Genomic DNA, 17,876 nt, shown 5'->3' on the forward strand with positions numbered 1-17,876 from the left:
AAATAAACAAATGAAAAAAATTGTTATCTTTTACACTATGAAATAAAAATTAGAGGGTGGGGAGAAATTAATAAAAAAAAACATAATTTTATTATTTTTTATACTAAAATTAATAGTCCATTCGTCCGTCTCGTCACATTTGTTTTTTTGCATCATTTTACTTAATATTCAAAATATCTTTATATTTATATAATTTTTTATTTCAAATATTCTTCTATTAGTACTGTAAGACACTAATAGAAATATTTTTTAATTATTTCTTAATTTATACTACGTTTTGATTTAATAATTAATATTCAAATACTAACTTCAAAAAAATAAATGAAACCTTACAACGGGACTGAAATAGTATAAATTTTGAAAAAAATTAAATAAAATCTTACAATCGAACTGATATAGTATAAATTTTGAGGACTGGGTCAGCTGCCCCTAAACCCCTGTGTAAACCCAAGCGTGTGTGTTTCTTGCCCACTGTCAGGCTTCCTTGTCCGCATGAATGTATATGGAACTGGAACTGCAATAGCAAGTATTGGATTCGGTGGCACCGGAAAAGCACTTCTAATATTTCCAGCAAAACTTTAGCAGGTAGGGTGATTAACAGTTCATCTATTCCGGTAGCCGCTGATTCTTCTTGTCATAGAACCTCACCGATAATGTGTTGTACTAAAACTTTTTCGGCAATTGATTGATCCATCGACATACCAAGACGTTGCATTGATTCTATTAACTTTCGGCTTCGTAATTTCATAAATGCAAGGAAATTAACAGTGCACGGAAGTACAAATTTAGAACATAAATGCACAGAAATAAAATAAATGAAACGAAAAGGAAAAAGATGAGAAAAAAATTGAAAATTATACTCCCTTCGTATGCAAATGTGCGTTCACTTGACACGGATTTTAGTAAAAGTGAATAATAATTGTTATATTTTTCTTTTATAGTAAAAAAAAAAGTACAAAATGTAATATCTTTTACTTAAAAAAAGAAACAATAATAGTTTTTTATGACAATTTAAAAGGAAAGTGAAAATAAAATTAAACGAAGAAGACGGAGTAATTGGTTTTGGATGTGTGTTCCTTCCTCTCTTGCTGGTTTCATGTTATTACATCACCTTATTTCTTATTTTTCTCTTCATCAATTTTCACTTCTCTCGTACTGATATATATATATTTTTTTTCACAATTTCCTTCACACATTGTTGACTATACTTCTCTTTGGTTGAATTGCAACTTGGGCTTCCTTATTTTTCATTGGGCCTCCAATTAAATAATATATTAGTGGATAATAAATATATTACACATATATATTTTTTATATTATACATTACTAATATGAATTTTTTATCTTTTTATTTATTTATAGTACATATAAATAATAACATTAAAATTTAAAAAGTTATGTGCAAAACTCAGTAGATTTCTTTGGATTTAGTTTGAAAATATTTAGTTTAAATTTTTTGATATTTAAATAATATTTGATAAAATATTTTGTTAGTGAAAAAAAAGTAGTATATATATTTTTCAAACAGAATTTAAAAGAGTAAAATTTGAAAACTTTTAGCTAAATAAACATACATTTTATTTCAAAACCAACAGAGCAATACATACTTTCTTCGTATCAATCCAAAGAGGTCATTGGGAGTTTTGTAAAAAATTAAAAAAATAATACTTCTTCGTCCAATTTGAAGGTATGCATATTTTTTTATGCAAAATTTTAAAAATAACAGTATTTTAATTGTGGTTGATAGTTAAAAGCATAGCATAGACAATTTTACACTTATTTTTTTAGTTTAAAAATAACGATGTTATGGTAAAATAAATGTATTTGTACAAAAAAAAATGAGATAATTTTCAAATAGTTACTTTGTAATTGGACAACAAAAAATATAAGTATGTATATTTTGTGAATGAACATGAGAATAATATACTACTCCCTCCATCCCATTAAATTAGTCCAGTTTCTTTTGGGCAGTTTAAGAAGTATTGTGTTAAGTAGTTAATTAATTTGATTAATGGATGTAATAAAATGTTATATTAAATATTTTGTATTTGATAAAATATTAAATTAAAAGTTAAAATATTTTTTACTTTAATTTTTAAATATTGAATTTTTTTAATTTACTGATATTATTTAAAAAATAATAATAATAATTGTATTTATTGTAAATCAATACATGCATTTAGATTAAAAATATATATAATTTTAATAACTTAAATGTAATTTATAAAATAAAAAATGTAATAAAAAAAATTATATAAACAATACATAAAATTTTTCGAATTTGGTTATTGTTAGAGATAGTTCGTTATGACATACCAAATTTAATACCACATCGCATACGTACGGTACAAAATTTTTGGTATGATATTTTACCGCACCGTACAAATATTTTGGTATACCGAATTTTCGAATAAAAAAGACTAAATTACAGAAATAACATGCATACTCGTAAAAAAATACCGAGAAAATTTCAAAATTTCGATACAATATGATATTTTTTGTATGATAACGTATACAATAAGATATTTTCAGTGTATATAGATAATTAAAAAAAAATGGATTTTTGTATATACTGATTATTTGATACAATATCGATATCTTTTCTTAATATATTTAAAATTTTGGTACGGTATACAATATATTTCGATATTTTCGGTATACTATCTCAAACCATCTCTAACTAAATTGTATACATGGTATTAGAATATAATATTTTACGTCAAATACCGAAATTAAAAATAAGTTTATAATTTTGCTTTATAAATAAGTTCTATTTTTTTTTTTGAACAAAGAAAAAAAATCAATATCAAATTTCATTTTTAATTAATTTTTCAGCCATAAATTTCTAAATCAAACATAAAATTTTTAAATATATTACATTAAAATTTAATTTTAATTTTAAAATTAAATAAATATTTATTTATATAATATTAAATATTTATTATTTTTATTATTCAAAATTTTAGTCCAACTTCTAAATTTGCAATTAACAAATAATAAAACTAAAAATATTAATAAGTTAATAAAATATAGTTAATTTTTTTTAATTAGAAGTATTAGTTATTAATTATTATTATAATAGGAAAGTAGACTAATTTCGTGGGATTGCTGAAAAAAAAAAAGTTGACTAATTTCGTCGGACGAATGAAGTATTAATCAGTAGAAATGTGTAAGATAATTTTGATATTTTTATTTTTCTTACTTTATACATACAAAGTAACGACATATGTAATTTATGTAAATATAAATAAAATATTTTGATATTAATATAATTATTTTAATATAATAAAAAATGAAATACTTTAAATGAAAGGGATAAAAATAGTAATATAATATATATATATATATATATTAATCGGAAGAGAAATGAGTATATTAGTAGTAATATATATACGTGCCTGAATTTGAACACATTTTAATTACTGTTTGAGTTGGCATAGTGCACTGAAATCTCTGGTGAAGTACAGTCCCTGTCTGTAGCCACTGACACATCACAGACATTCCCAACATAAAAAAACTGTGCCCCCATTAGTACTCCGTCGTCTCGGTTATTATATCATTTTTACTTTTACCGTAGACATCAAAATTTAAAAGGACTATAATTAATACTATATCCGTTTGATTATTAAGGATTTTATTTACTTTTAATATATGTTGATCTTTGAATCAATTCTTTAAATATTAATTATTATATAAATATATAGTATAAATTAAAATAATTACAAAAATATTTTTATTAGTGTCTTATAATACTATTATAATACTCCCTCCGTCCACTTACAATGTTTACATATTTCTATTTTGAGATGTCCAGTTAACATTTTATTAAATACTCTACTTTTTTCCACAAATACCATTACTTTACATCACATCATTACTTTTACAAAAAAAAAAAAAAATAAGAGAAAAAATGTCATTACATTACTTTTAACTACTCACTATAATTAAAATACTATTATTTCTTAAACACCGCGCCAAAAGTAAATGTAAACTTTGTAAGTGGACGGAGGGAGTAATATTTTTACAAAAATTATATAAATATAGTAATATTTTTAATATTATGTACACAAAAGATAAATGCAACATTTAGAGCCGGACGAAGAGATTAAATAATTAACAATGTATTAATAAAAATAATTATTATATTGTAAAAATAATTTTACATTAAAATTAAAATAACTAACTAGTTTCATTAAAATTTAAAAAAAAATTATAAATTAATATTTTTTTTAAATGAGATTAAAATGTATAATTATTTTAAAAAAACGAAAATAATATGACAAGTGAGACAGACAGAAATAAAAAATATAAAAATGAATTCGGTCAGTGGAACTGAGAGAGTAATTAATTTTGGACGTACATGAAAATTATATAATTTCTTGATTATTTTTATAATTACTTTTTCGATTTTATTATAATAATTTTATTCTTTTTATTAAAAAATTATAGCTACCACCCACGTATTATTTTTTTAATAACGGATTGCTTCTAATACTATTGTTATTAATGAATTACTTTCAAATTTTGAAAATTTAAAATTTATTAAGAATTTATTTATACAAATGCAATTCATATTCATTTTAAAATATCATGTTCATCTACGTGTTTATATTCAATTTCAACTGAATGCCCAATCAAATAATAATTTCTTAGTTCTATAATAAATGGTCGGAAACGATGCATCAATTCAAAATTTTAAATGCTAATCCCACGAATTTGAATAAATTTATTATTTTTTAAAATAATAAATATACTATCGTCACAATTTACATAACTTAATATCTTGAAATTAAAATACAATAATATATAAAAATATTATTTATATATTATATTAGATAATAAAGAAGTCTAAAATAGATAAATTGTTATGTATTTTACTCCATCTCTCCCATATTATTTGTCTTTATTTTCATCTGTACTACATAATTTTTCCTTTTATAATTGATTATACACTTTAATTATATTTTAAATTTTAAAATTTATAATTTTTTAAATCTTAATTAAACTATTTAGTTATCTTAATTTATAATTATTTTTACTGATGCACTTCTTAATTACTTACTAATTATATTTTACCTAAATTCTTATACCTACGATAATACGCTCATCTTATCTAGAATAGAGAGAGTATATCCGTCCCACATAATTTGTCCCTATTTTCTATTTTCGTCTGTCCACCTAACTTGTCCTTTTTATTTTTGGAAATATAATTATGCACTTTAATCGTATTTTAAATTTTAAATTTTATAATTTTCTTAATTTTAATTAAACTATTTACTTATCTTAATCTTAATCTATAATTATTTTTACTAAATAATAATAATTTTTACTAATACACTTCTTAATTACTTACTAATTATACTTTACCTATAAATTTCTGTGTCTACAGTAATACACCCATATTATATAGGACGGAGGGAGTAAAAGTAATAAATTGAATATGATGATATTATAACTATTGTTAAAAGAAGTAACTTGAATATTAATTTGGATCACATATAGAAATAAAAAAGTAATAAGATTAAAAATAATAATTACAACATATGTTTTTGTACAATAAGTTTTAAAATTGTGTTTTGTTTGTGGCTTTTTGTTAGTTTTTTACTATTTACAAAAGTATTTTACCTAAACATATTAAATTAAATATTATTTTTTTATATTATATTAAAATTTAATTTTTATTAAAAATATCGCATCAATATTTATTTATATCATATCAAATTATTTCAATTTAAAATTTTAATAGTCAAAATTTAAATTAAAATTTTAAATAAATTTAAAAATAATTAAAATATATATAATTTTAATATAACTTTTAAAAAGTAAAATATTTAATGTTATTTTTAAAAAAACAATTATTGTTCTTTAATATCTAATGCTAAAAGTTCCAACAATATCAATTTAGTGGGTGTATTCAATTGAGATTTTAATGAATTTTTTTTTTTTTTAAAAAAAAGTTTATGAATTTATGTGGATTTAGAAAATTCACAGATTGTACGTTGAGTTTGATGAATTTTAGTAATTAATTTAGATGAATTTCTACGGATTTGATTGAATTCTTTATGGATTTATATGGATTTTGTAGGATTCTAAAATAATTTTTTATGAATATATATTAATTATATAAATTTATATCAAACAACAAATTTTATAAATATAACAAATAATTATTAATAAAACAATCTTTAATATTAATAAATAATATATAAGTATTAATAACGTAGAAGTATTGTAACATCTGTAATACTACTATATTCTATATTATTAATTTTAATTTTATAATTTTAGTATTATATTATCATTCAATATATGAAATTAGTTTTATATTTCTTTATTAGTTATTATTATTATTTATATAATTTTTTTACATAAAAAGTAATACGTATATAAATGAAATAAAAAATTAGTATAATTTATGATTTTTGAAAAAATATTAAAATAAATAAATAAATATAAATTAACTGTTCAACAAAAAATATATATTTAAATATCTATTTTATCGTTATCGTAATGATAATATAGTGTATTAGATAATTGAAAAGAAAAACTACAGTAATATATATTTATTGTGATAATAATATTTTTTAAAATTATATTTATAATATAAAAATATATATTTAAAAAAAATTCATAATAATTTGCTAATATATTTTAGTTTCAAATTATTATTTTTATTAAAAATTATAATAATAGTAATAAATATTATCATTTTATTGATCACATATACAACAATAATAATAATAATAATATACAACAACAACAACAACAACAACAACAATAATAATAATAATAATAATAATAATAATAATAATAATAATTTTAAGAATCCATCAAAATCTGTGATGATCAGGAGGAGAGATTATTTCTCATACAAAATTTTCACAATTTTCCATTAAAATCCAAGACTTTTAAATATATGGATTGTTGAATATCTCAAAATTTTAAAAGACTTTTAAAAAGTCTATATTGAATACCTCAAGATTTTAAAAAGACTCTTAAAAGTTTGGATTGAATACATCTAAATTTTAAAAAACTTTTAAAAGTTTGATTAAATACACCCAGATTTTAAAAATTCAATAAAATCTTAGAAAATCTATATTGAATACACTCCTTAAAGAGATCCTTATTTGGGGCAGTTAATTTAAAAGTAGCTATAAGCTTAATATTTTATTATAATCTTAATACGTGTCATGATTCTTATCATTGGAAAATATCTTCCGAAAGTGGTAATTATTGAAATACTTTACTCTTTATTAATTAATTAATTAATTATATATAATCGGGTTATTGTTATTTGGAACTTTTGCTTTTTTTTGTTTTGCCTTTTTCTCTTGTCATGTGGCAAATTCATAGTGCAATGCCTAGCTTGTGCTTTTACAACCCCTCAAAAACAAAAATATTACTACTAATAAATAAAAATAAATAAATAAAGTAAATAACTTTCGTTTTAGACAAATAGACAATACATTTTGTTGATATAATTCGAATTAAAGTCGAATATGTCAAATATGATAATTGATTATCTAAATATGAAATTGTGATAAAGATGATTATATTTTTTAATTTGAAACTTGAGTTTGAGGTTGAAAATAATAAAATTTTGAATTAAAATTAATGTCGATATCGATATTGTATTTTTAATGTAATATACAAAACAAATAATTAATGTCAAATTTGATGTTTATAGAAAAAGAAAAGTAGTAACTAGTGGAAATTAGAGCAAAAGTTTACAACCAAACATAGCTTAAATAGTACTTTCTCCGTCCCGCGACGGATGAACCCTTTTATTAGGGACACGATTTTTTAGGTAATATAGATTAGTAAGTTATTAATAATAAATTATGATATTAGTTTATTATTTTTTATATGAATTATATTATTGGTATTTTAAAAATTTTTAAGATTATATCTAGAAAAAATATATGCAATATGGATATCATTTTATAGATAATAAAACTTTATATAATACAAATAAATAAAAAAATATTTTTATTTAAATATAGATAAAAAAAATTATGTTAATTGAGGAGAGAAATAAAAATAAAGGGATTTTGAGTAGATCCTATGTGTAAAATGTTAGAAGTTTAATTAAATTGATTTATATTTGTTAAGTATGTTTAAAATTAATAAAGTCACCAAAAATGGAAATAGTTCATCTTTTGTGGGACGTACAGAAAAGGAAAAAGGGTCATCTGTGGCGGGACGGATGGAGTATAATTCTACAGTACTTATGTACAATTCTTTTGTATATCTTTTATAATCATCTATCAATTTACAATTTCATGATATATTTATGTACTTAGAAACAAAAATAGATTTTAGGCTAAATAACACAAAATTCAACTGTAGTTTTACGAAATTGCGCTAAATCTTCGTACTTTTAAAATTGCGTCAAATTCCTTTATGGTTTCATAAACTCGGCATCTAACCCCTCGACGGTCCTTATTAACAATATTTGACCTAAATGCGCCCAAACTGTGAATAAATTTTACAATTTTAATTTCTAAACTTCTAAAATTACAAATATATATATATTTCTTATATTTAGCCTAAAAAAATAGTAAAAATAAACTCTTAAAACCTGATAAAAATAACTATTTTTTAGTATATTTATTATTTTTTGAGACTAAATAAAAGAAAAATAAAAATATTTATAATTTTAGGGATTTATAAATTGAGATTTTAAAATTTATTTGCAGTTTGGGCGCATTTAGGTCAAATACCGTTAAATAAGGACCGCCGAGGAGGTTAGACGCAGAGTTTACGAAACCACGAGAGAGTTTGACACTGTTTTAGAAGTATAGGAGATTTGACGCAATTTCATGAAATCACGGATAGATTTTGTGGAATTTAACCTAGATTTTATTATATGGCATGTGTTCTTTTGTTTTCAATTTTTCTATTTATACAAAATATTGAATACAACTGTTATTTCATTTAAAAACACAGAAAAATAAAAGAAATTACAAAATACAAACACATGAAAATACATACCTTTTATGTTGCTTTTATAATGCTTTTTTTTTTTTTTACCAAAAATAATATTATAAAGCTTTACACTAAAGTATTATCCAAAATTTTACAACCACGAAGGAATTCAACTTATATGAAAGCAACATAGTGTATATATATATATATATATATTATTCAATTGGAATCGAATAAAAACTCTAATCGAAATGCATAAGAAAGAATAAAATTGACAATACCACTTTATGTTTGTTAAAAATATAGCTCAGATAAATGACTAATCAAGAACCCTTATTTTATTGCTCTGAATATTGCTATGTTCTTTCTTTATGCTTGTTGAAATTTGATAGCACTATTTATTTATGGCAAAACTACTTATATTTTAGGCATGGTTTCAAATATAATAATTAATTAATTTAAAATTGCATAAAGTTTATTTACATTAAAATTTAAAATAAAAAATTGCAAAGATGTGACAATTAGTGGGTTATAAATAATTTTTACCATTATTAGGACTCTGCATAGAGATTCTATTTTGAATAATAAAATTTTATATTGAAATAATTTTTTGATATAACATGAATATATATTGATATAATATCTTAAATTTAAAATTAATTTTTATCATAATATAAAAATAAACATTTTATTTAATATTTTTTGAAAGAATTTTTTTTTATAAATAATTTTTAAAAATTGGTAAAAACTACACAAACAAACAAACAGAGTACATTTGATTATAATAAATTAAAGGTTTGTATATATTTGCATATAAAAGATGGTCTAGCTTTTATATATAAATATAAATATATTTTAATGTAGTATAATATCATCCATTATATTTTTTTTAATATGATTAAATATTAAAGGTGTGATTGTTTTCAAATTTTATTACTATTTAATTTGTATGATTTTTAATTAAAAAATATATTATTTTTTTTTTTGTAAAATATTATACTTCTTTTGTCTAAAAAAATAATGTAATTTTCCTTGGGCACGAAGACTAATTAAAAGATAATACTTATTCCATCCTACATATCGTGTCCAAATTGTTAATTATGTGCATCCTACGTCTCATTAATTTTATAAGAAAGAGAATTATATATTTTAATCTTATTTTAAATTTTTTAATTTATAATTTATTAAAATTTAGTTAGATTAATGAGTTATACCATAGTTATTTTCACTAATATATTTTTAATTAATCATTTATTATATCATTTATAAATTCTCATATCTACTATAACATGGACACTATAGTGAAAGTAATATTTGAATGTTTAAATAGGATAAGTAAAAGTAAATTGAGGTATATATAAAAAAAAATATTAAATAACTGAAAAAAAAGTGGATGAATAAAAAATAGTGACATATTGATTATTATTTGTTAAAATAAAAATGATAAGCGGAGAAAGTTGGTTGCTATAAATAAATTTTACATAAATTTAATGACCAAGAAAAATAATAGACAGAGGAAATATAAAAATACTATTTAAACAAAATTTGTAATCAATATTCTATTTCAAAAAATATTAGAATAGAAAAACACAAAAAATAGTTTTTGAATTTTTATTTGAGTAGTAGTTTGAATTCAATATTTTTTTATATAAAGTAATTTATTTTTATTAAAAATATGAAAATCACGTAAAAAAAAATAAAAATCAAACTCCAAAAAATAAAATCATAGAATTTGTATGATAGCAATATTTTTATTTATTTTTTACCATTCAACATTCATGATTTCTTATAAAAATATATATTTCCTATAATTATATTATCTTTCCTTTTTTTTGTTATATGTTAAAATTATGCATAACTAATTCATGATAAACAATTTTAATACCTATAATTATATTATTATATTTTATCAAATAATAATTAATTTTATACTATTTTTTCTACTTATTCTACGATTTTATCATTAATTCTTTAAGAAATTTTATATTATAATCTTCTTTTATTTTTTTTTTTTACGTACCTTATTTTTATATTAATATATTATTATTTTTTAGTTTTTATACTTTAGCATTGTAACATAATTAGCAAAGACGAAAGAAATATCATATCCTTCCCATAACAAAGTATCTATTTTTCCATTTTAGTCCGTCCCATAACAAAGTGTCCATTTTTTTTTGTAAGTGTACTATCTACGTAACATTACAAATACTCTTACAATTTACAATATATTACACAAATGTCATTACCTTTATATCACACATACTAATAAGGTTATTTTAGTCATTTCTACTTTATTCCTACTATATCCCAATATAATACTAATATTTTTAAAATTACGTGCAAAAAGCAAATGAATATTTAGTTTCGGGACGAAAGGAGTACTATTTTTCTCATATAATATTATATTCAAGCAAAAATAAAAATAAAATCGTCAACTAAGTAAACACATTATACATTCCCTCCGTCCAGTTAGAAAGTATACATATTTCTATTTTGGGACGTTCAATTACAAAGTAACCATTTCATTAAATACCCTGTTTTTTCCACAAATATCCCTACTTTACATCACATCATTACTTTTATACCAAAAAAGTAAGGGCAAAAATGTCATTTCACTACTTTTACCTACACACTATAATTAAAATACTATTATTCCTTAATCTCCGCACCAAAAATAAATGTATACGTTTTAGCTTGGAGGGAGGAAATATAATTGTACAAGCAAAATTATAATATTGTACTCAATAAGTTCTTTTGAAATTTTATTTCAATTTTTTTATTATACCGTTATCGTATTTTTCTATAAAAAAAAATATTATTTAATTTCACAAAATATCATATTCAAACAAAACAAGAATAATAAATAAATAAACCCAAACTTTAAAAGAACCTCTGTTCAATTTATTTTTCATTGTACTATCAGTATTTTTATTTCTACTTTTATTTTCATAAATAATACTCCTTCCGATCAAGCTAAAAATATACAATTATTTTTGGCGCGGAGATTAAGGAATAATAATATTTTAATTATAATGGGTAAGTAAAAGTAGTAAAATGACATTTTTGCCCTTACTTTTTTGGTATAAAAGTAATGATGTGATGTAAAGTAGGGGTATTTGTGGAAAAAATGGGATATTTAATGAAATAGTTACTTTGTAATTAGACGTCCCAAAATAGAAATATGTATACTTTCTGACTGAACGGAGGGAGTATCACAACAATACTTTGTTTTAGTTCATATTATTACATTCAACTAGATCTGTCAAAACGGGTTAGTGGAGCGAATTGACCCACAACCCACCATAACCCGCAAATAAGCGGATTATTTGTAGGCCAATCCGCGGCGGGACGAATCAAAATTCATTAGCCCAACCCAATCCATCAGCGGATGGCGAGCTAAATGGGCTAGCCCACGGACTTTTAAAAATATTAAAAAAATATTAATATTATAAATATTTTTGTAATTAATATTTAAAAATAGCTAAAAATAGTTTTATTGTAGAATTTAAATAATAAATATTTTAAAATAAATAACAAATATAAAAATTTTCAATTCTAAATATTATTAATTGGTGTATTTAAAAAAATTAACAATAAGAAATAGGAGTACTTCATTTTAAAAATAAATCATAATTAATTTTATGAATTTGTAAAATTATGAAATAATAAAATAAAAAACGAACAAAACAAATAATGAAAAATCGAAACAAATAACAATGTCATGAATAACATAGTTAGAGAAGAAAAACAATGTGTTGACAATATTGATAATTTATTTAAGTTAATGATAATATATATTTTATTTTATTCGTCTTAACTTATTTATATGGTATGTTTGTAATTTATAAAAAATTAAAATATATTTTTATATTAATATTTGATTAGTTTTATTATAATTTTTTAATATGATAATAAAAATAGTAAAAACATACATTTAGTTAGACGAGTGAATACTAATTATTTTATTTACTTGACCCGCGGGTTAACCCGCCCCACTGCGGGCTAACCCACCCTCAACCCGTGGCCCGTGCGGATTGGCCCATTTAGACACGCATTTTAACGGATTTAAAAAATCACAACCATACTTTCCTTAAAAGTAAGGCGGGGCGGGCTAACCCGACGGGCTCAACCCATTTTGACAGCTCTACGTTCTACACTATAATCATTATATATATATATACTCCTAATTTATTTATTTATCTTTTTGACAAGTACACTCCCATTCATAGGGTATTCATTTATTGCGAAGTTTAATAAATTTCATACTTCCTCTGTCTCAGTACAACAGTTTTATTTATCATTTTTGTTTGTTCCTAGTCATATTTCTATAAATAATCATATTACTATGAAACTACTTTTATTTTTTCATTATTATTACACAATTGTTATTATTTTTTGCACTAATATACTCACAAGGACAACTTTGTTTTTTACCCACTACCAATATAATATTAATATTCTTTAAATCTCGTGTCAAACACAACCCAATCTATAGTTTTGGGACGTAAGGAGTATTTAAATAGTAGTTGAACTTACTTTTTTGTATGTAAATATTATTTTGTCTTGATGGTTTGCAAATGAATATAATAATATTAATATACATAAATATAAATTTTAAGTTATTTGTAGTACTCCGTTCGTCCGACTCTAAATGGACTATATTAAGAAATAATAGTATCAATTAATGAAAGTATATAAGAGGTTTTGATCTTTTTGTCCTTTGATTTTACGTATAAAGTAATTAAATGTGTAATAATATGTTTGTAATTTAGGTAAAAATTAAAGGTATTTTAGTATTAATATATAAATATTTTTACTAAAATAAGAACCATGTACTTTAAAAGTAGAATATAAAAATGATAAAAATAATATTTTGAGTCGAAACGAAAAAAAAGTATATAAGAATTCATAATAGATATTTTGAATTTGATCAATCAAAAACAACAAAATGGATACCTAAACACACAATGGAACTTTATAAGTTATTAGACACCAAAATTTGCAACTTTAGTTTCTACACGTTTTATTTACATTTATATGTATATATATATATATATATATAAAATTCAACACACACCCACATATATATATATATACATATGTGTCTATTGGGTAGTGGCAGGCATATTTCCCTATCAACTAATGAAGCGTGCTCATGCCATAATACAAACTTGATCGAACACACATAACCCTCGCATGTTAATTTAATTTCAAGTGTTATTTTATATATCTTTTAGTATATGGTACTTGCTAATTTTATATAATAATTATTTTTTTTCAAAATAAATACTCCTTCTGTCTCATATCTATATATTCATTTGCTTTTTGCACGGAGTTTTAGAAATATTAGTATTATATTGAGATAAAATAGAAATAAAGATAAAAAAAATAAATTAACTATATTAGTATTGTATGATATAAATGTAATGACATTTGTAATATAATGTAAATTGGGAGTGTATTTGTAACGTTAGGTACATAGTACAATTACTAAAAATAAAAAAATAAAAAAATAAATATATTGTTAAAGGACGTAGGGAGTACTACTGTCGTTCCAAAACAGTTGTACCCGTTTAGTTAGTAATATGATATTTAATATACTAAAAGCTTAATAAATTAGTAATAATAAATTATAATATTGTTTTTCATTTATTTATTATACGTGAGCGATGTTGAATTTTTTTAAAATAAGAAGTAATATATATAATTAAAATTTAAATATTTTATAAATTATTCTTTAGAAATTTAATTAAATTTTTTATATTTATTAAATATGTTTAAAATGAATAAATTTATTAAAAATAAAAACATGTCGATCGTTATAAAACAATTTAAAATAAAAAAATATCAACTATTATAAGATAGAGGGAGTATATATTATTTTTGTTTATTCCAAAAATTATTTGTTCACTTTTAACACTGAATTTAATTAATATAATATTTTAACAGTAATTGATGGTATTTTTTTATATGTAAAAATCAATTTTATTGTTGTCTTCAATTATTTTAGTAATATTGGTTTAAATAAGTTCACGGTAAATTTGTAATGGAATGTGTAGTAGCTAGAGTCTACAATTACTATGAATAAAAAATATACTTCTTCCGTTCACAAACTAATGTTCAACTTTTTTATTTGGGACGTCCAACAATTATTATCCTTTTTTTTTAAACACAAATTTTATATTTTTACCCTTCATTCATTTATTACTTTTAATCTCTACCCTACACTTAAGGGCAAATTCGTCCATTCATAATAAAAAGACAATCACCTAAAAAATCGTGCAAATATAGTCTAGGACAATAGAAATTGGACGGAGGAAATATATAATATATATACAATTGAAAATGGCAAAGTAAAATATATTTGGAAACAGTCCATTAAATATTTATTTTTATTTCATAAAGTTAAATTCAAATTTGTGCTAATTTAATAAATAGTCTTTTGAAAATATGAATATTTTTTTTAATTAAATTTATTTTGATTAGTTACTAATTCCTAAAATATATGTGTATATATAGTTATTTGTGGATGAATACAAGAAATAGATATATCAGTCTCGTCATATCCCACAAATATCATAGAGCCCAATACATAACATAATCATTATTAGTTAGGGCTCTGTCATTATTCAATTTTAGTGGATAATATGTATATATGGGACTTAAATTTCTAATGGATTATTTTAATCCGAAAGAAATTAATATGAATGACTATTTCAGGAACATGGCTTATGTAATTCCATATTTTCAAATAATAATAATAAAAATTACGGACTATGTTAGCTTGATTTTTTGCTTCTTAGTCACATGAATACATAATTAACTTTTATATAATAATAATAATAATAATAATAATAGTTTGGATATGATTTTTTTATAAAATAATATAATGCATTTTTTTTTAGTGAATCGCAGTAATTATATAAATAAAAAAGTGAATCAAACTCTAAGAACAAAATCATTGCCCAATCCATTCTTTACCCAACACATGTTATCTATATATTATTTATTTGAGATCAGTCGTAATTCTTCCGTTCCTACATTTTTTAAATTTTTCTGATTTTTTTATTTCTTTTTGTTTTACAATTTTTTATCATTGTAATAGAATATTTAAAATTTATATAATTTTGACAGTTTTTTTTAGTCGTAGTTCCTCTATTCTGACATTTTTGGGATTTTTTTGATTTTTTGATTTCTTTTTATTTTACAATTTTTTATGGTGATAGTAGGATATTTAAAATTTATATAATTTTTACAGTTTTTTTTTTTATATTGTTAATAGATATATATACACTTTTTAAATTTTATAAAGTTTAATTTTAATTATTATTATTATTTTTTTTTGTTGAAGCTCATATTCTCATTTCTTTTGCATACTTTTCAACAAATTTTACTTTTATATTTATTTTGATTTAAGAAAAAAATGAAGACAGAGAAGGATTGAAAGTTAACAGTTTTGATTTTTTTTTTTCAAATTAAAAAAACCATTAATTTTATAAATTATATTTTATAATTATTTCATTTGATCTGTATTGATTTTAGTGTCAATCATCAAATAATGTAAGTATTTTTTTTATAAATAAATAATTATATTTTTTCTTTAATAATTTATCTTGCACATTATTTTGTCTATAGATATATATATATGATATGAAGTATCAAGGTTGTTAGTATCTTTATATCTTTTTTTAGATAGTTTTATGGAGAAAATTTAGATATATTTATATATTTAATTTTAGATAGTTTTAGTATTTTTAGGAAGATAATACATATGTATTAATTAAAAATTTTGAATTACTTATATTTTTTTAATAAGTAAATATATATTTCTTATCTATTTATATTTATATAAATAGAAAAATAATGCCAAAAACTTATTTGAGTGCATTTATTATCGAGCGTTCACATTCATCGTTCCTGTGCCTCCAAAGTTTGCAAGACCAGATGTTCCATCTCCGGTGTTTCAAGTTACTCAATCGAGACACAAGGCACGGATATTGTCCGCTTTTGGCTGAGCCTGCACGGATTTGTTTTTGGATATTCTCCAAAAGACCTCATCCTAGTGGAGTTCATTCGGGACTTATAAGGTGCGTAATTTTCTTCCCAACTTCCGATGTGGGACTTGGGTATACACCCCAACAACAATTATAACTATTTTTTTTCTATTTTTTTTGGAATTATATTTTTTTTTCCGTAGTTTATAAATAAACTTTTACTTAAATGTTATAATTTATATTATATACGATTCCATTTACAATATTTTATTTACTTTTATTTATATAGTATAAAAATAATTTTATTATATATATTTATTTTATAAATTATAAATAAATCATATATGCAAAATTTACTAAATAAAATTTTTATGATTTTTTATATTATAAAATAAAAAATTAGGAGGGACAAATTACAATAAAATACATAATTTTATTTTTTTAAATTAAAAAATACATATATTTTGAAGGTTGGGGGTCAGTTGACCCTCCTAGCCTTCATGTAGTTTCGCCCCTATACATCACCGTAGACACGAGAATTTATAAAAAAATATAATAATTAAAAAAGTAATTGTATATTATGATTAAAATAATTTAATTAATTTTTTAATTTTTTTTATAAATTACGACATTTAAAATATAATTAAAATATATAATCACTTTTCAAAAATATAATAAAAATAAATGATATGAAACGAACTAAAGAAAAAAAACACTTTATTTGAGACCTTTTAGCATGGAAATTATCAAAATACAACTATCGTATTCTATAATTTATTTTAAAACAACTATCGTATCATAGACTGCATACTATACATAGATATTTCTTTAATTTTAATATACATAACAAAACTACAAAAGTAAATAAATAGATACAAGGAGGAAGGCTCATTTTTATGCAATATACAATAATGCTTCATTTAAAAATATAAATATTTGAATTTAATTATATATA

The sequence above is a fragment of the Andrographis paniculata genome, unplaced genomic scaffold (genome assembly GCF_009805555.1).
Source record: "Andrographis paniculata isolate CXL003 unplaced genomic scaffold, ASM980555v1 Contig59END, whole genome shotgun sequence".
NCBI classification, from domain to species: domain Eukaryota; kingdom Viridiplantae; phylum Streptophyta; class Magnoliopsida; order Lamiales; family Acanthaceae; genus Andrographis; species Andrographis paniculata.